The 23537-nt window shown below is 37.1% G+C and overlaps 2 protein-coding genes across 11 annotated transcripts in view; one reads left to right on the top strand and one right to left on the bottom strand.

The window, feature by feature from the left end:
• The window catches only part of SERPINI1 (serpin family I member 1), an 86455-nt gene extending 78296 nt beyond the window's left edge, over positions 1-8159 (bottom strand). Inside the window, exon 1 of one of the 3 annotated variants that reach the window (XM_045386665.3) lies at positions 7744-8159. The gene's annotated coding sequence lies outside the window, so the exon portion shown is untranslated. The remainder of the gene's footprint in view (positions 1-7743) is intronic. The other 2 variants (XM_005546307.5, XM_015445495.4) reach the window with 2 other exon arrangements.
• Positions 8160-8972: 813 nt separating this feature from the next.
• Positions 8973-23537, top strand: part of PDCD10 (programmed cell death 10) — a 51896-nt gene continuing 37331 nt past the window's right edge. For 2 of the 8 annotated variants that reach the window (XM_045386670.1, XM_045386666.1), the window contains exons 1-2: positions 8973-9060; positions 18618-18690. The gene's annotated coding sequence lies outside the window, so the exon portion shown is untranslated. Of the gene's footprint in view, positions 9600-18617; positions 18691-20784; positions 20966-23537 lie in introns of all 8 variants that reach the window. The other 6 variants (XM_074031351.1, XM_005546305.3, XM_015445305.2 and 3 more) reach the window with 5 other exon arrangements.

The following is a 23537-nucleotide window of genomic DNA, read 5'->3' as shown; positions in this document are numbered from 1 at the left end:
GATTACCACATAGATCAATTTCTTCTCCTTCTGGCTTTCTACCATAGTAACTGTTGTAATATCATATCCTTAAGTCATATATCCTTGTTGTAATGTAAATGTGTCTTCCAATGCCTTCTTTTAGTAACTATATTGACAAAAGATTATGCCAAACAGTAATTTGTTTTATCCCCCTACAGCATCCAAACTAACACTAGAGATTGTCTGTAGAAAAGTTTAGAAATTTACACGTGACTGTAATCTGGAAAGCTTTATCCCAATAAAGCCATTCACCTAGGGTAACATGATAGAAATGTAAAAATCAGGCAGTAAAAATGTTGATACAGAAATGTAAAGACAACTACAATTTTGCCAAGGTTCTACAGTCAATATGAGAGTAGATTATGAGAGTTTTATAGGCAGAGAAAAAAATTAATGTACTTATTTACATTTTCTCTATTTCAATTTTCTTCTTACACTTTCCTACCTCAAGGAATCATAATTCACCAAAACCGTGAGTATCAAAGTGTCACTGTATGAAAGAGACATAATTTAGGTAATAATCACTCTATAGATGTTCATATTTTTCACATTTTTGAAATGGATAATAATATCATTTTCTAGGGTAACAAATTTTTAGAGTAGGCTCTCCTCTAGGGAATAACGACTTATTTTGCTTTTTCAGGCAGCTAAGAAAATCTTCATAAAAGAAATCCTAATACTCAATTTTTCTTTTATTTGCATTATACCCATATCTTTTAATGCGGTCTATATGAAGAGATTACTGAATACTTTTAGATTTAAAGCAGATTTATTATAGAACTATCAAGTTTTAAAAGTGTTTGTAATGCAAAGTACAGGAAAAATATTAGATGCAATAGTAGCTAGATGTCCTTTTAACTGGAGAGACATCAGTTTCTGAGGAATGCCTTTGCTCAGGGACTTAAAATTTAGAAATCACTGAAGTGAACACTTGGTGTGGGAAGGTGAGAGTTGCTAAACTACTACACACACACGCACATACACACACACAAAATTGATAAGAATGAGAAGAAATAAAATTTAAAATAAACATGGTTTTAGTCATCAGACTATGGCTGAAACTACTGACAGTTACTCAAAAGTCATTCTCAAACCTTTGTTCCCCTGCTCCATCTACCACAGAAGCCAAAAGTCTTTGATATCTCAACTTCCATTAAAGCTAGGACAGCCATATGACATGAGACAGTTAGTGCACAGTGGACATTTGCTGGGGATCTTTGGGAAAGCTTTTATTTCCTGATTAAAAGAGAAAGACTCAACAGGAACAACTGTTCCTCATTCTTCCTTCTTTGAAAGGGAGTGTGATATCTGGATCAACAGAGGCATCTGTCTTACAGCAAGCACAACAGAAATCACAAAGACAAAACCCTGACAACATCGAGCCTGTAAACAAAAAGCAAACAACGACTCTCCTCAGACTTCTTGTTCTGGAAAAATAAATCCCTATTGTTTTATCTCATTGTGCATAAAACTTGCAGCTGAACGCGTTTCTAGTTGATACATACTTTACAATTATTTTTTAATTGTTAATCACTTTTGGGGCACGCAATGTGAGGAAAAATTTGCTTTTAAGATAATCCTGGATAAGATTTCTTTCTCTCCCTTTCAAAATGTTCAATTTTATATTACTAATTATTAATTAAATCTGCTATTATATTAACAAATAACTATTATTTACACCTTTAAAGTTATTAGCATTTTTCATTTTTATTCCTTATTTATTTTTTAAATTTTAAGACTTTTTCTTCTTATCTAGATAACTAGTTATTTGCATTTTTAAAAGAATATTTCAGAAACTTTGAAATACAAAAACTTTGTTGCCTTAGATTTAGTTGATATACCTTGCGCTCAAAGTCTCATAATTTTTAAAAAAGTTTCCTAATTTACCAAAGCCAAAAATTATTCTATTTTTATATAGCTATGACATTATTGGTATTATATAATTTCATCTGGTATTGTATGTCAAAGGACATAAGATGTAAGATACTATTTAACCTGCCACAGACATCGAATAAGGGATTTAACATCTGTAAGCAATTTAGGAGACTAGGTACAGGTTTCTTAAATGGAAGGATGAATATATCTCAAAAACACTAATTGCTTCAATGATTCTAAATTGCTTCGTGAAGTACACAACAATTAAATGCTCCAATAACTGATTTAATTCAAGTAAAGGCAAAAATTATACATCACAATGTGGTATCTCTAGCATACTACTAACAGATATAAAAACAATAAAATCAGCTCTTCAAGTTAGATCTGTTTAAATGACCTCAAAGCAACAAAATTTAGTTTATCAAGAAAATGACAGAAGCAATCCAATGTGGGTAAAATATCAGAAATGTTTCGGTGGCCTCTTTGGGGTCTGTTCAAGAAAAGCAAAGATGCTAGGAGTGGACTACAAGTTGATAGGTACTCACTGAATTGCCTGGCTGTGCTATAGAAAGCACTGTGACATTTGAGCTACTCTTACTGGGAACGCTGGTGTGAGATACACCTGGGAAAAACAATATAGTTTGACAAAATAAGGTTATTAAATGAAAAACATTTCATCTGTTTTCCTTCCCACATTAAGTAAGAGCTGCGAGGAGCTCCGAAGTCTCCCTTCCTAGGCAGAATCAGAAGGGGGCCTCCAAGCAGTGGCTGAAACTGAAGGCAACCTGTAAGTTTTCGCCACCAAGCTATATACAGAAGGCCGACACTGAGCACTGACAATGCCACGTCTCAAAACTCATTCGTTTCCAATGATGGCTCAGATATGACAAATACCTATATAATTCAGGTACAATATAAGCTTTACTAAGGCCTCCCAATGCAACCTTTTCACTGAAAATAGAATTTATGACCAGTTAAACTTTAGTTAAGATGAGGCCTCATACTACATTCATCTATTTATTTTTCTCTATTTGTTAAGAAAAAAAGTAATGGAAATGATGTGTAGTGGAGGGGAGGTATTACATAAAATACCTTTATGTAAGGAAAAGCACATCTTTAAATCAGCAGAGTTCTAGAGGCAAGGAGAGAAAAGGACCACACAAACCCTAAACAGCATCTAATGAATAAATTGATGTCTGAAGCATGCGCCCATGCGTGCAAACACACACACACACACACACACACACACAAGGTTGCAGTTAGTAACAAAATTTGTTCTACTCATTTAGAAATCCAACAAAAGATAGCAATATTTATATTTAGCCGTAATATAAGCAACCATTGTTGGCAGAGGGCTGAATTTAGGACTAACACAGATATCTAAGAAAAATTTATTTTACTAGTTGTATTTGTTTGCAAAATGATGTTTCATTATAGATTGCCAAATAGTTATCCAAATTGTTACTACTTACCAAGTATGAACTATGTAAAAGAATTCTCAAAATGAATACAAAGGTCAATGAAACTCGGTGTTAGCTCTAAAGATACTAAGTATCTGGTGAGAAAGATGGTATGAACTAAGTTTACCCTACACAAGGCACAGTGCTAATCATTAAGAATAATATCAGCAGGGCATGGTGGTTCACACCTGTAATCCCAATTCTTTGGGAGACCAAGGTAAGAGAATTATTTGAGGTCAGGAGTTTGAGACCAACCTGGGCAACACAGTGAGACCCTCATCTCTATAAAAAGTTAAAATTAGCTGAGCATGGTAGTTCTTGCCTATAGTTCTAGCTACTGGAGAGTCTGAGGTGTGAGGAGAGCTTGAGCCCAGGAGTTCAAGGTTACAGTGAACTAAGACCAGGACACTGCATTCCAGCCTGGGTGACAGAGTCAGACTGTGTCTCAAAAAAAAAAAAAAAAAAAAAAAAAAAAAAAAAGAAGAAGAAGGCAAAAAAAAAAAAGAAAAAGGCAGGTTAATTATCAGTTCTAAGCAAGCCAATTTATATCTATCAACATGAAGGTAAAAGTAAACAGAAGGTAGTTAAATATTTGCTATAATTAATTTTACTACTAAAAAACTATATACAATTAACGAGAATTGTATAGGTCTTAAAATTTAGGAAAAATTACGTTAGATTCTTAATTCTAACACCAATCAGATTAATTTGTTTCGAGAAGGTCAAATGCAAAAAACAATTAATGACCAACTCTACATATGCTTAAACAAAATCAGTCTACTTCTTTCTTTTTTTGGAAGAAATAATTAGAAAAACAGAAGAGCAAATTAAGTTTTTATAGAATGAAATATGGTTTCTACAGATAAGCTTCAACAAAGGTATAACTCCAGGGCCTTGAGGTTAAATGGTGGTGTGCCCTGGATTTTCCTGTCTGTGAAATTCAGACCTTAAGTGCCACCATTTGGAGATTCCTTTACCCTTGCCTATATATCCTATTTCTGAGATGAATTTAGAAACGCTGGCGCCTAAATTTGTAACGTATTTGCAGCCCACACAGTGTGAATCCAATTGTCCTCAATCAACACTTTCGCAAAGGCAAACTAGCATAAAGACATTCTCAGAAGGACTAATGTATAAGCAATCATTCTGTGAGGTCAGCTGACTCTATCTATCAAAGGGCAAATTGTCTTAATGTGAGCATTATAGAAGTATTGTCCAATGTCCAATGATTCTAATTCAGTAATTGGTTACTCAGTTTCTTTACGCTGAATATGACATAAGGTGCTCAGGACTAAAAGGAGATAGAAAAGAAGTACATGGTCTCTTAAGAGTTAATAATGTAGTTACTTAAAACACAGTTTCCAAATTTTAAAGACTAAATTCTTAGAAGATTAAAAAAAAAAGAAACAACAAAAAAACTCTCCCTTATTTGTGTATGTTAATTCTGATCCCAAAAGCAGTGTTTAACCTTTGGAATTTGCTTAATTAAATAAATGGTATCTTGCTCATCTTAGTGTCTGGTTCAAGTACCTTTATTATTTTAAAGGGGCAAAACATCATTTTAGGTATTTACTTCTTGATATTTTGTCCAAATAATGTTTCACTTAGAAGTGAGTGTACACAGGGAGGATTTTTATGCTTTAATAACCCATGAATATTCAAAATCTAATGAATACCAGTTTGATTCCAGTTAAAATGGCCATTGACTGGAATCAGACTGGTATTCATTAGATTTTGAATATTCATGGGTTATAAAAGCATAAAAAAGGAAGGTTAATCATCCAAAATGTATTCCAGTAAAAACTGCCATTTTAACTGGAATCAGACTGGTATTCATTAGATTTTGAATATTCAATTTTACTTAGAAAAGTAATGTATTCCAGTATGAATACAGGCCTGTACAAATTAATGAATGACTGGGGGAGAAAAGGCCATGGAATCATGGATTATGGGAACTTAACAAAAAACAGAAATTTTTTTTCTCTTTTGCTAAAGGTGTGTTTCTCAAGTGTTTTCTTTATATCTATTCCCCTGTCTCCTTCTTTACCAAAACCATTTGATCTTGGACCTTTAAGTCTTGCTCTTTTGTGCTGCATGCATCAGTGAATCCTCCTGTTAAAGAGAAATCCATACTAACTTATTTTTACTCAAAAGGCTTAGAATCAGAATTCTAAAGAAAGGACCAAAGGATATGGTAATTGGAAATTAACCAAGGTTTTTGGCTAAAGAACAATCATCCCCTGAGCAATTTCCATTCAAGAGAGACATTCTGCACTCTGTTGCTTTTCCTTTCTCATCATATATATTCACTGATATAGCCATATACCAATAGTAAAATTAGAGAGCAGAATAAGTAATATGCTTATAACATAGGTAGCATTTTACACAGAATTATAAACTGCCATAAAACGAACGTTTTCAACACCAATCAAGAAAAATCTTCAGATTACCTGAGATTGAATGTGAATATTAACTAACATGAATCAAGAGTTCAAAGTAAAAAATAAATGCCATATACCGCCAATGATATTCTCTCATGTAAAAATATGGTCTTTTTTCAAATGATATTGAAAACCAATCTCTTTTACTGACACAGTAAAAAGGATCCAAATCTTGGAAATAGGTGAAAAAAATCAGTACTTTAATACCACAAACTCATTCATTCCTAATGAGATTCTAGCCTTTACCATGCCTCAGAGCAGAAGACCTATCAAAAGCTGAGATTCAAAGTACATCTTAATTTCAACTGTTTCGATATTTATCTTCTATCCATTTGCTTGCTTATTAACTGTTTCCCAATAAAACTCTTTCAAACAGATATTTTAATAAAGGCTCGGAAAGAATTTCATTGCTAGTATTATAATTATTACATGGGGGAAATAACCCAGAGACAGCAATTATTCAGTTTTACAAAACGAATTAGTAGTAGAGTCTGAGAAAGGATCTAAGACTGATTCAAGACAATTCACTTAATCACAAATAACAAGGGCAAACAATCTTTTCCAGGTGTCACCCTAATACCCACTTTTATTTTTTTTAACCCCAACATCATTTTCACAGGGCCATATCAGCTATGTGAATTAATAGATTCTCCAGTGCTGTAGCAAAGATAAAATCTGATCCTTACAGTGCTTAAGTTTAGCAGCTACTGTTGCTTTTTCTTTCTTCTAAGCTCTTTGCTGTTTTTGATACTTAGCTGATCTGCTAGGGATAATCAAAAAGCAGCTGTTTTTCTAAGAGCTATCTGTCTATATATTTCTATGGTATGTGAGAGTGTGGGAGGGAAGAGTATATACACTGATAAGTCACTTAGGCTTACCGGTAGTAGCACGCAGTAGGACTGAACTTTAAGCTGGGAAGAGAATTCATTTGAGCCATTTCTTTTCAAAGAGAAATCTGGCATGCATTACAAAAATAAAATGTAAAATCCCGAGAACTCAGGAGAGCACAGAAATAGGAGAAAACAAGGCAATTACTCCATTTTATTGACCCTGGTTATTAAAAAAACATAGATTAAAGTATTGAGACAGACTCTGAAATATACAACTGTCACAATGAAAGCATTTCAGAGCAAAATTTGCTGCAATATGCTACTATGATTAAAAGCCATGTAATCTGGGAACCTCTGTAACAAAATGAAAATGAACTAGGAAAATAGCTTCTTACTACTTCTCTAAAAATAAAAGGCTGTAATTTTGTCATAATTACACAAAGGTAGGTGAGACTTTCATCTTTACCCAGCATTACAACATATTTCCATCCATAGGTATTACAATTACGTTGCTTTGAATACACATATGGTTTAATACCGAGAATAAACTATTATTTTGTGACACTACATGTGTTTTAAATCTGAACCCACCATCATAACACATATTAAGGATAGTCCTTCAGCACATACTTTCTACCCAGAGAAAAGATTCCCACACAGCTTTCCATGTACTCTTGATTTTAAAATGTACACATATTATCGGACACAAATGAGAGAATAAGGAGCAGCAGTGAGGTACACCATATGTTCCCACTGTAGGCTGAATCCAGGTCTTTGTTCCAATATTCCAGAGCCACTGGAAAGAAAGCTAACTATCCATTCATTAAAATTCATTTTTACATTATTGCTGGCAAAAGTTATACTTTTGATAGATTAAGTCAGAGCCCATCCTATCCTGACTATTCCTGCCTGCATTTGCTTCTTTAATACGGATTTCTTGCAATTCTATGAAACTGCAGAATAACCACCCTGGATAACAGGTCGGTAGCAGAACAATCTGATAAACCAACATAAAGGTAGACACTGAAGAAGAACGCAAAGTTATCTTCCTAGTGAAATAGTTCAGAAGTCATTCTATATCAATAGCAAAATTTTTGCTTTTTATACGCTACGCACCTATAACATCCACCAGATAACATCCACCTCGTCCTCAATTAGCAGGGTTTTTCTCAATCTTGAGATCCCCCCAGAACAGTTTTACTGGTGTAACTCGAACCAAAAACACTAACCACGCCCTTTATACCCAGAGTCAAGCTTCTTTTTGCTTTTTTGCCCTTACAGTCCAAAAATGTAAATCTTTCACCCGAGAGGGTTTACACCGGTTTCCTAACCCAAGGCGGACTCTTTTAGCTGTATCTTGATGTAATTCCTATTGGAACACGTTTTCTCCAGGGCAATGCAGACGCCCCGAAGAAGGACCCACGCTTACCTCCCACACACCTGCAACCCCTGACGGGATGCTGGAGCTGGTGCTCGGAGGACTGTGCTCCGCTCCGCTCTCGTTCCTGCTTTCGTCTCTCCCGGGAAACTACAGTCCAGACTGCGCCTCTGGCTTCTACAGGGACCCAAGCTCCGCCTCTCCCTCCTCTAGTTGGCGAATTTGGCAGCTGTTGCTCCTCCCCCTGCTGTTTTTGCAGCTGCCCGGGCCGGAGGCAGCGGAAAGCAGCTGCCGGTGTACCTTCCCGCTCCCCGCACTTCTGCAGCTGCTCTGCCACTTCCCCTCCCCTGGGGGTCCCTCTCCCCTCCTCTGTGGCTCACACCTGGAGCGGTCTCCTGCCCCACCCAGGCGTCTCTGCTGGGAGCCCCGGCTCAGCCTATCTCTCCCCGACGCGTGGGTCTGGTTGCCCGATGTGCCCGGGGCTTAGCTGCTCCTCCGCCCTGTGCAAGTCCCCACACCAAGCCCTCCCTTCACCCGGGTGATTTCCCCGAGGCTTCCTCTCCACCCGTACGGCATACTCAGCCCGACAACCCCACGATCCCCACCACGGGCCCCTCACCCCCTTCCTTCCTCTGCTCTGTCAGCCCGCCCCCTCAATGGGTGAGGCGCCTGCGGGGCCTACCCGGCACCCTGATTGGCGCAGGTGAGGGCTTGCCCCGCCCTTCCTCTCCCTTCCGTGCACCATCTCTCTTCATCTCACCTCCTCCCGCAAAGGCAGGGAACTCTCCTAGTATTGGCTAGAAGTGTCCCCACCCATCGCCTCAGGATCTCCCGCACGGCCTGCCGGGAAGTGTAGTCTTCCGAGTGCAGGAATTCCGGACAACGTTGGCGAGCGGGACTACGAGTCCCCATAGGCCTCTGCGCGACTCCGGCTGGGCAGGATTCCGGACAACGCCTGGTTCCTCTCGGGTCCTTCCGGCGTCGCCGGAGTGAATTGATCCGGGAGTTGAAGAGGGCTGCAAAGGTGGGAAGTGAAGTCAGTGCCTCAGTTGCTGGTAAGGTGTAGCTGTTCTGTCCCAGTCCCCATAGCTCTGCACCGAGCAGAAGAGGTCTAGGGTCACGCAGGGGCCATGGCTGAGGCACTCGGGCTTGATTCTGGCAGGCGGAGCGGACGGGGCTGAGAGCGGGGCCCTACGGGCGTAAGCGAGGTTACCCTACGCGAGTGGCGTAAAGCGGGTTTGTAAATGCCGCCTGCCGGCTTGGGCCCGAACGCCTCCAGGAAGTCTCCTCTAGGTGGGGGCGGGAGGGGAAGGGCGAGGTTGGCCCCTGGTGCCCCGGGAGAGGGGAGAGGGCGGATGTGCCTGGGGTGGGGTCCTTTGAAGGTGTGGCTTCGCACGGAGAGGTGAGGCTGCTCTTTTCCCCCTGCTTTGTAAATAAGAGAAAGGGAGGAGGAAGGAAAGGGTGCTGGGCAGTCTGCTGTCGGGGGTGACTCGGGTTATGCCCTTTGAGGGAAGGGGAGCACTGGAAGAAGGAAGAGACAAATGTTGAGGTCTACGGATTCAGTTCCAGTTTAATGATGTGGCCCTCTAAGGAGGTAATTTTGCCTTAAACAGAAAGGCTTGACCCTCGTAGGTGTCATACCCAAGTATGTTTTTACTCCTTTACTGCTTTCAGAGCGCTTTCATTTTGGGATGCTGATGAGGAAACCGAGGGATTATATGACGTGCCCAAGGTCACACACGTAGGGACAGACTTTCTGAATCTAGTCCTGTTCGAGTTCAGCTTCTGGAGTAGGGACGTTGGTTGTGCTTTTTGAAAAGAGTGGAGGAAGTTGCAAAGTAAATGTATTTTATGTAGTACATCTAAGAAGCCATTGTGAGATGAAAAGTTGTTTCTTGAACTGGAGTGAAATTCCTCAATAAAGGAAAGAACCTTTTGGGAAAAAAAGGGTCAGTGTTAACTTTTACAGATTTCCCCCTCTTTTTTAGGGATGTATTAAATGATAGACTCTACTCTCACAGTTCATTTTTAAGGGTAGGTAATAGGATGGGAGAACAACAGTTAATATCCATCCTTAGAAGAACATTCTTTTCTTTTTCTACTTTAGGACTATTTTTACTCTCATTTTGTAAAACTGATACTAGTTGGATTGGAATTCTTTCACAAAACTTTAAACTTTTTTCAAATAATGTTAGGAGAGTTTAGTGTGCCCGTTACTAGAAAAGAAAGTACTTTGCATTTCTTGGAGGTAACATCGTCTTTTTTGTTTGAGATTTTACTTCTCCCCCATTTTCTTGACTTTAGGCTGTATTTGTGTGTGTGTCTGCAAATAATAGAATTAGGCTGTTACATATTTTTATTTTTCTTAGAATCATCTGTGACTTTCAATTCATTCTTACTTTACATTAAAGAATGAAAAAACAGTACACTTACATTTTATCTCTTGCAGAAAATAGTGCCCTTATGCAAATTTTATCCTCTATTATGACCAGTTATAGCTCATGACTATTATTATTGGATAGGTTTTTAATAGAATTGTAAGAGTATGTTCATTGATGCCAGAATTTCTTTGTGATAACTTTATATCCATAAAGGTTAGCATGTAATAAATCATGGCTTACTCTTAACATGTAATAAATCATAGCTTACTGTATTATGTATAAGTTGATCATCAGACTATGCTGAATTTTGAATGTACTCTGCAGTTACTATATTATCAACAATATAGTAACTTTTTAATGCAAAAATATTTTTTTGGAGTAGAGGTATTCTCTTACCTGATGGTTGAAATTAAGATGGTCTGGAAATTAATACGATTTTTAAAATAGAAAAAGTATGCTATTATAGAATGAAGTAAAATCAGGAATAATGTACCATGAGTAATGTAGTACACAGACAAGGAAGACCCAGTTAAACAAATGGAAAATTATGTGAGGATAACTGACTTTGTGCTGGATTAAGAAGGGTGCGGTGGTGTAAATAGACCATAAACTGAACATGAGTCAGTGATGGTAAAGGAAGAATATTAATGTATTTTCTAGATGACAATGTAAGTATTTGCCTTTTGTTGAAGGAGGTATGAAATAAATTCTAACCTTTGGCACATAACTCTGTCATTATCGAAAGAGGTTTTGAACTATGAGGAAATTTTGGAAATAATATAATGCATTTGTTCAGTGTATTTTAGATTTTGTTCTTGGTTCATTTCTGCCACTACTCTATGTCTGAGGCCAATTATAGTTTTGATATTTCTTCTATTGGGATGGTGGATTAATGTTTGTATTGTTTTTAATCATCTTTCAATCACATGCTGCAGTATTGTTGTCACTTTAGATCTCTGCACGTTGGATAGTTAAGAGTTCACGGAGTTATGTGTATACATGTAGTTTGCAGCTCACCAGTGTCTTCATTTATTCTCATGCTGGGCTTTGCAGGAGCCTTATATCAGCTTTTGGATGTAATTTCTTATAGGACTTGGGATGTCTTCCATATATTATACATCTGTCTCTTTCTCTTAAGGATGTAAGGTCTGTAAGAATAGGGGCTGTTTATTATTGTAGTCTCAGTAGGTAAGGTAATATTTACGAAGAGAATGAAGAAGCTCAGGTTGGTTAAGTGACTTGTAACTGGTGGGAGTAAGATAAAAATCGAGATCTTCTGACTACAGATCTTTAATATTGTGGAGTAAAGACTTAGTTCCCTTAGATTTACATGAGAAAAAGACAATGTGACTTAAATATTCAAATACTATTACTTTCTTACTCTGTTTAACACTAAAAATTTATCTCTTCTCCTATCCAACTCTCCGTCCTTATCCCCAGCCTTTCTCATTTACCATGCCTTTTGGTTACTACATACATAAGCTCCTTCCTGACTTGGTGGCCATTGCATATTCCATCTCACTCCTTGGCCTACCTAAATGTGGCTACCTGATAGTCAGTTTTCATATCTCAATTTAAATATTCTTTCTTGGGGGAGCCTTGCCCTCCTTCCCAAAACCAGAATAGGTTCCCGCCATGTATTCACCATACTCTGTACTCCTTTGTGGCATTATGATAATAGAAACTTAATTATTTCTGTATTTATTTGACAAATATTGTCTCCTCACTGGACTATGAGCTTCCTGAGCAGGGCCCTCTCATTTGTCATGTGTTACCCTACCCCACTACTTACGTAGTACCTGGCACAATATAAGGGTTCAGTAAATATTTGCTGAATGAATGAAGGAGTGTATTCATGCACAATGCTTCCGGCACTTCTCTGGGGACAGAAATAGAGAAATGAATAAACCAGATATGCTTTCTGGATTGAAGTATATAAGAACTTTCAAATGAGCCATAATGCTTAGGCAATTTAGGTTATATGCAAAGGAGTCATTGACAGAATTTTAATATAAATTGTAGAAAAATGTTTGTTCTTTTTGGAGGTCTCTGAAATCAGGTTTAATTTTCTAGATGGAAATGACAAAGGAATCACTTTCATTTACAGCAAAATTGCTGTGTAACGCAGCATTTTAGAGATCACTGTCCTGCTTTTTGCAAGCGATGTTCATTATGACAAAATACAGACATGGAAGAAACTTCTAATGGACTCTTCTTCCCTAATGTTACCTCATTTTGCCCTAAAAACCTTTATTTCCTCTAGGTAGTATTATTAACACTGTTTTATAGCTGAAGACATCAAGAAAATAAGTAAATTTACTTATTAAACTAAAAAAAGTTTAAATTGCTAGAGTTTCCAAAATGTAGGTACTGGAACCATGGTTAGAATCCACATCTGTCTCCATATTCTAAAATCCATAATTCTTCCTTTTTCTTTGCTTTTTTGTTTTGTTTCTTGCTTTTTAACTTTGCTATCTTCCTATGAATTATACCTTTAATATCACTTAATTTAGACAAGGTGGCTTTGTAAAATTGAGTAGTTTTTGTTTCAAAGGAACTTATATTTTGGGATTCCTAAAAATTTTTCTAATACTTAAGTGAATCTTATTTGCTTTAAACCTGGAGACTTAAGCATAAAAAGATCATTTTTTAAAACATGCAAACTGAATTTTAGTGATAAATCGTGTTAGGTTTTGGTCTTGAAAACAAATTCCGCAGTCATTTGTTGTACCACAGTATGGCATAGAGTAAGGTCAATAGTCCTGAGTTATTATAGCCTTATATGCCTTCTTGGATTTACCAGTTTACTTTTCCACAAGATATTGTCAAAAAGAGATTGCTGATATTTGGCTTTAAAATTTAGTAATACTATCCATTTTATTATTAAAAACAAGTCTTTGCTAAATCCGAAACTTTTTAGAAAGTCAGTGTTGATGTTACTTGAATCTTGGATGAAATATTCATATTTACCTAGCATAACCAGTATGTGGAGGTTGAAGCTGAAGTACTGCTTTTTATATGTTGTTGGACAATTAAGGTCATTATCGTAGGGGTTACTAAGAATTTTAAGCCACTTGCACGATAAATAATTTTTTTCCATAATATAAACTATAAAAGTGGTTTAGAAGTTAAATGTCGTTGTTATTTATGTTATTGCATTTGAAATATTTTAGTAAGCTGCGGTGTTAGAGGGTTATGCTTTAGGGACACACACACACAAACACAATGCAAAAATTAAAGCACATTTATTATAGCAATTAGAAATAATTTATGTGCTGAAAGATAAACATTGTGGTTTGGTGGTTCATTTTTGTCTGTATGAAGATGGAAATTTCAATTTTGTCATTTAAGCTACAAAATTTAAATGTGTCTTAAATGTATTATATTACACTTATTTTTCAAGCTCACCCTTACGTTTTTGGCTATGTATAACCATTTTTAAAATCACCCAGAGGTGATTTTACACTATTCAGTTTCATTCTTATACAGTTGACAGAATCAAGGTTGCCTATAGGGTTAAAAGAAAAAGAAAAGAATTTTATTAACAAGCTTATGAACTATTGGGTAACAGCAGTGGAACATGTTAAGTGGTAGTCACTAACATAGTCAGGCCAGTCCCTTGGGAATAAGTTTAGCAGAGGTTAGTCTAAATAATGACTTTTTGATTCATTTACTTATTGAATGCATATTACCTGTGAAATTGCCTTAAACCTTCTTTGGAATGAGCTGGAACCTAGTATAATAGCTAGCTTTTATTGAGTAGTAAGTAACTGTCAGGTCTCATGCTAAGCATTTTGCAAGATCTCTTATAATCCTTACAACAACCCTTGGAGGTAGAGGCACTATTACCTCCAATTTTTAAATGAGGAAGTTAAAGTACAGAGAGGTTAGGGAACTTGCCTAAGGTTGCAGGAAAAAATGCTTGGAATTCGGATTTGAATCCAGGCTGGCTGACTCAAGAGACCATGTTTTTCATCATTAAAGTAAAAATGATGTTAGTGATTGAACTGTGTTGGAGAGAAATTAGCATTAAGAGTTGTAGTTACAGAGAAGTTAAGTCTTAAATGCTAAGGTCAGCGTGGCAGGCAGAAATTACTTAATATTCAAACTTTTGAAAAACCTATTAGGAAGTACACGTTGTAGCACACAACTTCAACACAGCCAGTTTTTTTCTAGCATTGGAGTAGATTTCTTTTGAGTACCAGGTGAAGTGTTTGACTTGTTATTCAGAGACCATATTGAAAAAAGAAATACATATATTACAGTACAAGAGTCACAATCAGTGTGGCAAGCTGCTCTTTGTGAGAGCTCACTGTGGCTCTCAGTCTGGTGGGGGGAGAGGCAGATCCATGTTTCTTATCTCTCTCATTCTGGGACTTTTGCATATGGAATGGAATTACCATATACTCCAGTAGTTATTTTTAATAAAGTTATTTTTTGTTTGTTTTCTTCAAACAAATGTTCACCATGTCTGTTGAACTTGCATAGGGTAGGAGTATCGTGTGAAGCGGGTATGCTCCCTGGAGTGTTAATGCCAAGTGGCAGTGTGACATGTCACTGTGTTTCTTTACTGTCTGTCTTCCCTGCAAAACTCCATACCCTCAAGGGTATGTGCTATTCAGCTTTTCATCACCATATCTCCAACTAACACTGTTGCTGACTTAGACTGACTATGCAGAATAGTGTGTTGGATACTAGGAAATAGAGAAATGGATACAATTTCTCTTTAGGGAGTTTATACTTTAGTAGATACAAGGGGAAAGGGTTGAAAGACCATTGTATGGACATTTAGTCTTTCTAATATAGTAAGTACTTCCATGTGCATCAGTTCATTTTATAATTTTAGATTACAGCTGATAGAAAAATAAATGATAGTGTGTCTAACTGCCATCTGGTCCCTGGCACTGAAATGGGTCTCCCTGTCTTATTCAGTCATTCTCTCTTACTTCAAGATAGACTGGAATTCAACTGAGATTGAAGTTATGGAATGACAAAACCCTAAGATGTTACACACTGGCTGCCTCCTAAGACTTACATAAGGTTACTACAACAAAAGCCTGTTGGGAATGTTAAATGAATCAGACTTGGCCTCTAGACAGCAACTGCTCCCTATACGAGTTTAGATTGTTGCAAGGTTTTTTGTTGTTGTTTTTTTTTTTTTTTTGCATTTAATTCCAAAGCGTTTGGAATCCTTTGGTTTTTTTTTTTTTACTTGAGAAATGCACATCTTTCTCTTTGTCTTTATCCATATTAAAATTGGCATTTATGCAATACTGTCAAAATTTGAGAGATTTCCAAGGTTCTACCTTATTTTTGGTATGCTTCCTTAAAAAATAAATCACACTTTTGCAAAGTGAAGGTTACAGGAGGAACTGTAAATGCAGTAAAAACAGATACTATTCTGACCCTAATTTCTTCTTGTAAGCAATAGTATTTATATTTGAGATCAATTGGGAGCTAAAGGTAAAGTTAAATGGCATCATCAAGGTAGAATCTTGGCCTCATTAGCACCTAATGTTTTTTTTTTTTTTTTTTTTTTTGAGACGGAGTCTCACGCTGTTGCCCAGGCTGGAGTGCAGTGGTGCGATCTCGGCTCACTGCAAGCTCCGCCTCCCGGGTTCCCGCCATTCTCCTGCCTCAGCCTCCTGAGTAGCTGGGACTACAGGCGCCCACCACCGCGCCCGGCTAATTTTTTGTATTTTTAGTAGAGACGGGGTTTCACTGTGGTCTCGATCTCCTGACCTTGTGATCCGCCCGCCTCGGCCTCCCAAAGTGCTGGGATTACAGGCTTGAGCCACCGCGCCCGGCCGCACCTAATGTTAAATAAGGCAGAGGCTATTTATTGTCTGGGGCTAATACTTTTTATCAACATTTGAGTGGCCTGTAGCAGTGTTTTTGGTGCAAAGGTAATGAAAGTACCTGTTGCATGTTTTAGAAGATCTTAAGCCATTAGGAGTCATTAAGTTAAATTCTAGGTATCTAAGATTATAAGTGATACAAAGCAAGTAGCTCTGACCCAGGGTGGTACAGATTCCTTTAATTGTACCTTTAAGCAGAGAGGGCATAAGAACAGTCTGAGGATTTAAGTTTAGTTTGATTTCTAAGGGATTTTAAAGGAAAGCTTTAATTAACATCATATTGGAGAAATTAAGACAAGGAATAATATTAGCAGAAAGGAAAATAGACATGTATCTCAATTAAACACCGAACAACTATTCAACTAGGCATCATTCATGAACCACTAGATTGAGAACTTTATGGGCAAAAGATAAACATATTCAAGGCGACAAATTTGTTTCCTGTCTCCCAACAAGTATTTTCATTTAAATTTTACTCAGATCAGAATTTACCAAAAATTTAGACATAGGGAAAAAAAATGAGGATAGTCAAAACTAAAAAGATGTATATTTTTCCTCCTGAACAAGTTGCTTTGAAGTATCGTAAGGAGCCAGTTGTTACTATTTTGTTATTGTTTCCATTTCCCATCAGCTAATTCAGAGGTAATGAGCTCTTTGATTTTGTTGTCAACTTTTGATTATCTTGTATAGATTATCACCTTTTACGAATTATCTCAAGGGCTTTGATCAAATCTTGATTTCAGTCTGCAACCCAGCCTGCTACCCAACCTGCTTCTGGACCATGGTTTCCTTTGTTAAGTTTACCTATGTACATTTAGAAAAAGTAATTTTAACATTGACTTGGCAAATAGTTTTAAAATGCCCCGATGACCAAATTATTTTATGTAAGCCAAAACTAAGTTTATTTATGCACCCATTTTGGCAAATGGGAGAAAAAAGATTTTGAAAATATGCTATGTAGGTGGCCTTTATGACATTGTGATATCAGTGTTTGAGTCTTATTGTGTATGTTATGCAGGGGGAGGACTAGGGTGAGGCAAGAAATGTGCCTAGGGTACAAACTTTGAAGAAGCAGTAACTCTCCAAGTCGTGCAAATCAGAGCAAAATTTTGTGTTCTAGGCATCTGGTTTGCCTCACCCTAGTTGCAGTCGATTCCATGTCAGGTCCCTATAATTTTGGCTAAAATATTAATAACAATATGAATAGAATGGTTATTGTGTGTTAGCTACTGTATTAAGTGTCTAATATGCATTTATTACTCTTAACCTGGGGAAGTGAGTACTTCAATATTTCTGATTCTCACTAGTTTAGAAATAGAGATTTACGAAACTGAAATGATAGCATCCAGCTGAGCAAAAATTCAAACTGAGGTTTTTTTCTTCCAGTTTGAGCACTATCTCCTGCTGTATACTGTCTATGTGTAGAAAAAGTTACTTCTTACCCATTTTATAAATTTCTGTATTAAACAGTACTCTGGCCAGGCACGGTAGCTCATGCCTGTAATCCCAGCACTTTGGGAGACTGAGGTGGGTGGATCACCTGAGGTCAGGAATTTGAAACCAAACTGACCAACATGGTGAAACCCACGTCTCTACTAAAAATACAAAATAGCCAGGCATGGTGACAGGTGCCTATAATTTACCCAACTACTCGGGAGGCTGAGGAAGGAGAATCGCTTGAATGTGGGTGGAGGTACACCACTTCACTACAGCCTGGGCGACAGAGTGAAACTCTGTCCCCCCCCCAAAAAAAAGAAACAGTATTCTACAAAATATGTAAGTGCATACACTTGACATGATAAAGTTAACTTTTAAAGTTAACTTTTAAGGTGAGTTAGAAGTCTCAGCAGCACCAAGTTGAAGATCCACAAGCTTGTGCTGCTAAGTACCCTAGAGCTGTCAAACATATTAAAGAAGAAACTAAAGCATAGAGAGGTGAAATGAATTGTTCAGAGACAAAGATAGTTTATAAATGACAGGACCAGAATTTGAGTCCATGCTTTGAGTCTTTAAATGCTTATGCTTTTTCCTTGTATTTTTCCTCACAAATTGTCCATTTGATATTTTTAAAGCATATATATAAACAATACAGTGGTAAAGTGCTATATACACTTATCATTAACAAGAGATTGCTTCTAGATGTCCCTAAGTGTAAAATTATATAACTACTAAACTGACAGTAGTGTATGTTCAAGGAGGTTAAGTTCCACTTAACTTTATTAAGAAAACTGGAAATGGAAGACATTGAATTATAGAAGATGTAATTTGCAGGTCAAGAAGAGAAATGTAGGTATATCCTTAAGATATCAAGCTCATTTTACTCTATAGTAGGATCACTGACTTACCCTATTCCTCTGCCTCCCTTTTTCCTAGCTTTCTCCTCTAAATCTTGGTCTCTTGTTTGGAAGTGACTAACAACGTTTTGGCGTGAGAAAATCCTAAAAAGGTATGTGAACTGTGTCAGCAAATGTTAACCCCTCCCAACTGTGTTAAATGGCCAGCCTGTGATCTATACAGTCTTTGTATATTTCCATTTTCTGTAAGAGCTTGATGAGTATGTTACTTTTGTTTGTTTGTTTTGAGACGGCATCTTGCTCTGTTGCCTAGGCTGGAGTGCAGTGGCACGATCTCGGCTCACTGCAACCTCCGCCTCCCAGGTTCAAGCAATTCCCTTGCCTCAGCCTCCCGAGTAGCTGGGACGACAGAAGCCCACCAACAAGCCCAGCTAATTTCTGTATTTTTAGTGGAGATGGGGTTTCACCATATTGGACAGGCTGGTCTTGAACTCCTGACCTCAGGTGATTCACCCGCCTCGGCATCCCAAAGTACTAGGATTACAGGCATGAGTCACCATGCCCAGCTGATGAGTATGTATGTTAAGTTACTGAAAGAAAGCAAGGAATTGTCAGTTATTTGAAACCCTGGGTCAACCAACTCTTGGGGAGGACCTCCTTACTAGAATTTGTAAATAATTTTTAATGATCTGATGCTTAAAAAAAATTTGTCTTAAAAAAATTCCCATGAAATTACTTTGGAAAGTATAGCTGATAACAACAATGAAATCTTATTATCACTGAATTTTGGGTCCAGTGATAATGTGGCTGGGTCCAAGCTTTGTTAATAGAATTAATTTGATTTTTGTGTTTGTTTTTATTTTGCTAGGCATGCTATTTGAAAAGTATTAGCAAGACTGATTCAATTTATAAATTGTCCATCTCTTAACTCATGAATTTGGTCACTCAGCAAACATTAAGTGTCTGTTATGTGCCTGCTTTGCTGACTCTAATGTCTCTATTGGGAAGAAGAAACACACTTTGAGAACATAAATACAGGATTCTGCTCACTGCTAGAATGAACACACTTCTCTTAACTGAATGTTCATGCACATTTTGTTGGAGATCCAGCATACATGTCAATCAGTCTTTCCCTTTTTAGAGAGAGAAATTACAGGAATTGTAAAAATTTAGGGCCAACTGAGAGGACTGAGTACTGGATTTTACTAGAGAGAAAAACAAGACAATAAGACCTGCCTGCCTACAAACGTTTTAAGTGTAGAATTACTTAAAAAGCTGTTTTTCTAACCAAGAAGTGCCTATACCAGTACCAAGAGCTTCTGTTGGTCCACTCCTTTCATTTGGTAGTAAATAGCTTTGGCTCTAGACTTATCTCAAGTCCCAGATGGAGTTAAGTAAGGCAGTTTCAGGAAATACTGATTCTGAGCCCTGAGATACACCCGTGTGTAGCTCTTTAAATGAGCAGACTCGAGTTGGTTAGGGAGGGCAGAAACACCAGAAATTTAAGAGTTTGGCAGTGGAATGGCAAATACCTATGTTTTTGGGCTTCTTACTCTAAGCAAGTGATAATTATCTTTAGCTCAGGAAGATATTTAAAGCTGATTATCTTCTGTTGAAAACTATCAGTGCTAGTTTGAATATTTAAGAAAATGAGTGGGAAATTATAAATGAGAAGATTGCTTATACTCTATGTTGATATCCCGATATCACAATGGGTGTTTTTGGAGAAAAATGTGTTTTAAAGTATGCCTTTTGTCTAAGTTCTTATCAACATTTCTGGTTCTTGGTTTTTATTCTGTGGATGCTAACAGTACACAAAGCTTACTTTGAACTGAAATTTCCCCTCAAAGCAGTACATTTGAAATGTCAGTCATAAAGTTCTTGCTATGATGCTGTCATACCAACATTAAATTTTTATTATTTATTTAATTATGAGCTAGAAGTTGTGACCAGGAGCAAGTCACTACACCCTTTTTGGACTTTGGTTTCTACTGTAGATAGTGGAATGGATGAAATAACTTTTTAAGGCGTTTTCAGATGTGGGATTTGTAGTCAGTGATCTTCAGTTTTCTGTATGTTAATAAACAGCACCTACTTCAGAAAATAATATACCTTAGAGGGCTGAAATTCTGTTAATGTGCTACCCAGCTGCTGGGACGTGCTCACACTCATACTAAAAGGAAGGCACCTTGTCAAAGGGGGCCTCAGACCTCACTCAGCTCAGCTGACCTTTGCTGTTTCCATAGCAGGCTCTTTGTTGCGTGGAGTAATTGCACGTTGTCCTTTGAACTATTTCAAATGAAGAAGCATGTGGAAGGAATGACAAAGGCATATTTTAACTTGAAGTTGAAATTGACAGTAATTCAATATTTAAAAAGTCGTATTGGAATTGATGATTTTTAATCTCATGTAAATGCTACTGAAACTGTGAGTAGCCCCCATTGTTAATGTGTGTTCTGAAAAGTTAAGTTTTAAATTGGTTCTTTGGAGCATTTTTCATAAGAACAGTATTAAAAGATGGCATGTATGCCGTAGGCCAGCCACTTATGTAGCCCATGATGTTGCCAAAATACTGTTCTTTTTGTTGACAAATAAGCACTGCTAGTAATGTAAAGTTAGTTTTAGAGAAGAGACTAATTATTAAACACGAGTTTTAAAAATATTAGACGGGCGGATCACGAGATCAGGAGATCGAGACCATCCTGGCTAACACGGTGAAACCCCTTCTCTACTAAAAAATACAAAAAACTAGCTGGGCGAGGTGGTGGGCGCCTGTAGTCCCAGCTACTTGGGAGGCTGAGGCAGGAGAATGGCGTAAACTCGGGAGGAGGAGCTTGCAGTGAGCTGAGATCTGGCCACTGCACTCCAGCCTGGGCGACAGAGGGAGACTCCGTCTCAAAAAAAAAAAAAATTAAATGCCAGTATTTACAAAAGGTAAAAATTAAATATTTGAGTAGGTTTATTGGGGATAGGTAGGTAGAGATGTCACCAGTAATTCTGAAAGTGACTCTAGCCACTTACCTTATCCCTTTACCTCTGGCAGCCTCTACATCTGCAGTTATATGCGTATGTGTTCAAAAGAGTAAAACACAAAAGTAATTCCATTGTGCTTACTTTTCTTATAAGTATTTCACCTCCTTTATACCGAGATTCTTGAAAGCTTAGACTCCTTTCTTACCAGCTCACTCTCTTAGCCCCTGCAGGGAGTTCTCACCCCAGTATGTAAGTACTCTGCTCTTTGAAGGTTATGTCTTTAACCTCATCAAGAAATCAAATGCTTTTTTAAAAGTTACTTTCCGTACTCAGTAGCATTTAAAACTTTTGGCTACCTTCTTCTCCTTGAAACTTTTTTTGTGATGCTGGTTTTCTCCAGTTCTCTCATAGCGATATAGCAGCTTGACTTCTCCCTTGTGTGTGCATCACGATTGTATGTTTTCTGACTTGCCTTTTATAAAACATGTTTTATGGGGCCAGAGACTGTCTTGTCTTGTTCGCTGCTCTATATTTGATATCATACCTCTGTAACCAATGAAATATTTATTAAATAAATAATTTTTTTTTCTGTCACACAATGAGAGAGCTCCTCAAGGTCTGTTCTTGGTTTTGTTTTGCCATTTCTTCATTTTTCATTGATGATACCATGCCTTTGCTGCTGTCTATATTCTGCATTCATTCTGTCCTTTTCATTTTGACTGATATCACTGCATTTTAGCCGTCCTCCTTTTCTCCAGGTTTTTTTTATTATGAAGTTTTCCCAATTTATTTTGAAGTGGAGCAGATTACCAAGTGACATTAAGTAGTTAAATAGGAACAGTAGGGCCACAATTGGTATTTATCTACTTCTTTTTGCTTATGATTTTGGTCTTGTTTATTTCTGACATAGGTACACTAAGTCTCTTAGTTTTCCTTGTTGTTATTCTTCCTCCATTCTCTTCGTCTTGCTATGACCAAAGCCATCTACTTAAATGAGTTATATAATCAGGTAATGGTATTCTCTTTCCCCATGGAATGAAATTTAGGAATTCGCCTTTTGCTCTTTTTGTTCTGTGAAATCATGGAGTAGGTTTCAGGTGAGAAACAGGAAAACTTTGATGTTTAGAACTGTCAGAAATGGGACTAAACAGTTTCCGTAGGTGTTGAGTTCCGTTTCACTGGTAGTGATATGGTAGAACACTAAGCAGCTTTCAAATGGAACAGGTTATTGGAGCTTTTTGAAGCGTCACTGCAGGCCTTTGATTGTATCTTTCAGTCTCGTTAGGTCTTACACATTCTGGCACAGATCAATTTTTAATGATTAGGAACTACATTTCATACCTAGTGGTGCTAAACATACTCTAAATATGTTTAGTGAATTATAACTTCTGGGTACTTTTCTTGAATAGATGACGTGGGGTTCTTTATTTCCACTTCAAATTTGGTTTTGGTATATGACAGTATCAGATCTATATTCAGAGTCCTGGGATCAAGTCTTGGGTCTCTACTTGGGTGATCTTGGGCAAGTTATTTATTATCTTTGAGCCTGCTTTTACACTTGTAAAATTAGAATTGCAGTCTTTTTTAAAGCAGGTTATTATAGGACTAAATGCATGTGCAGAATGTTTTATGCTGTGAAAATGCTTTACAAGTAGTAGAAATTAATAAAAAAAAATGCTTTTTGTTTAATATAGGTGTGTCACTGCTGTCACTCATTCACTTTACGATTAGGATCTTTTTTTTTTTTTTTTTTTTAACCATAGCAAAGGAAATAAATAGTTTTATTCTCTTTAAAAACTAACATATTTCCTTAACATCTCAAGGCAAAATATCTTTTATTGTTGAATTCTTGATTTTAATCCCAAACTACCAACCTCTCTGGGTTTTTCTTCTTTCTCAGTTTTCGTGCCAGATTTGGACAGCAATTTCCATAGTTCTTCTAAATACCAAAAGGTATCACTGGCACAGTTAAGTAGTAGGTATTTTACCAAGTGGATCACATTTGGTAAAATTTTTTTCAATTTTA

The sequence above is a fragment of the Macaca fascicularis genome, chromosome 2, assembly GCF_037993035.2.
Source record: "Macaca fascicularis isolate 582-1 chromosome 2, T2T-MFA8v1.1".
Taxonomy (NCBI): domain Eukaryota; kingdom Metazoa; phylum Chordata; class Mammalia; order Primates; family Cercopithecidae; genus Macaca; species Macaca fascicularis.
The sequence above is the reverse complement of the archived record's forward strand: the minus strand, read 5'-3'. Positions and strand labels throughout refer to the sequence as shown.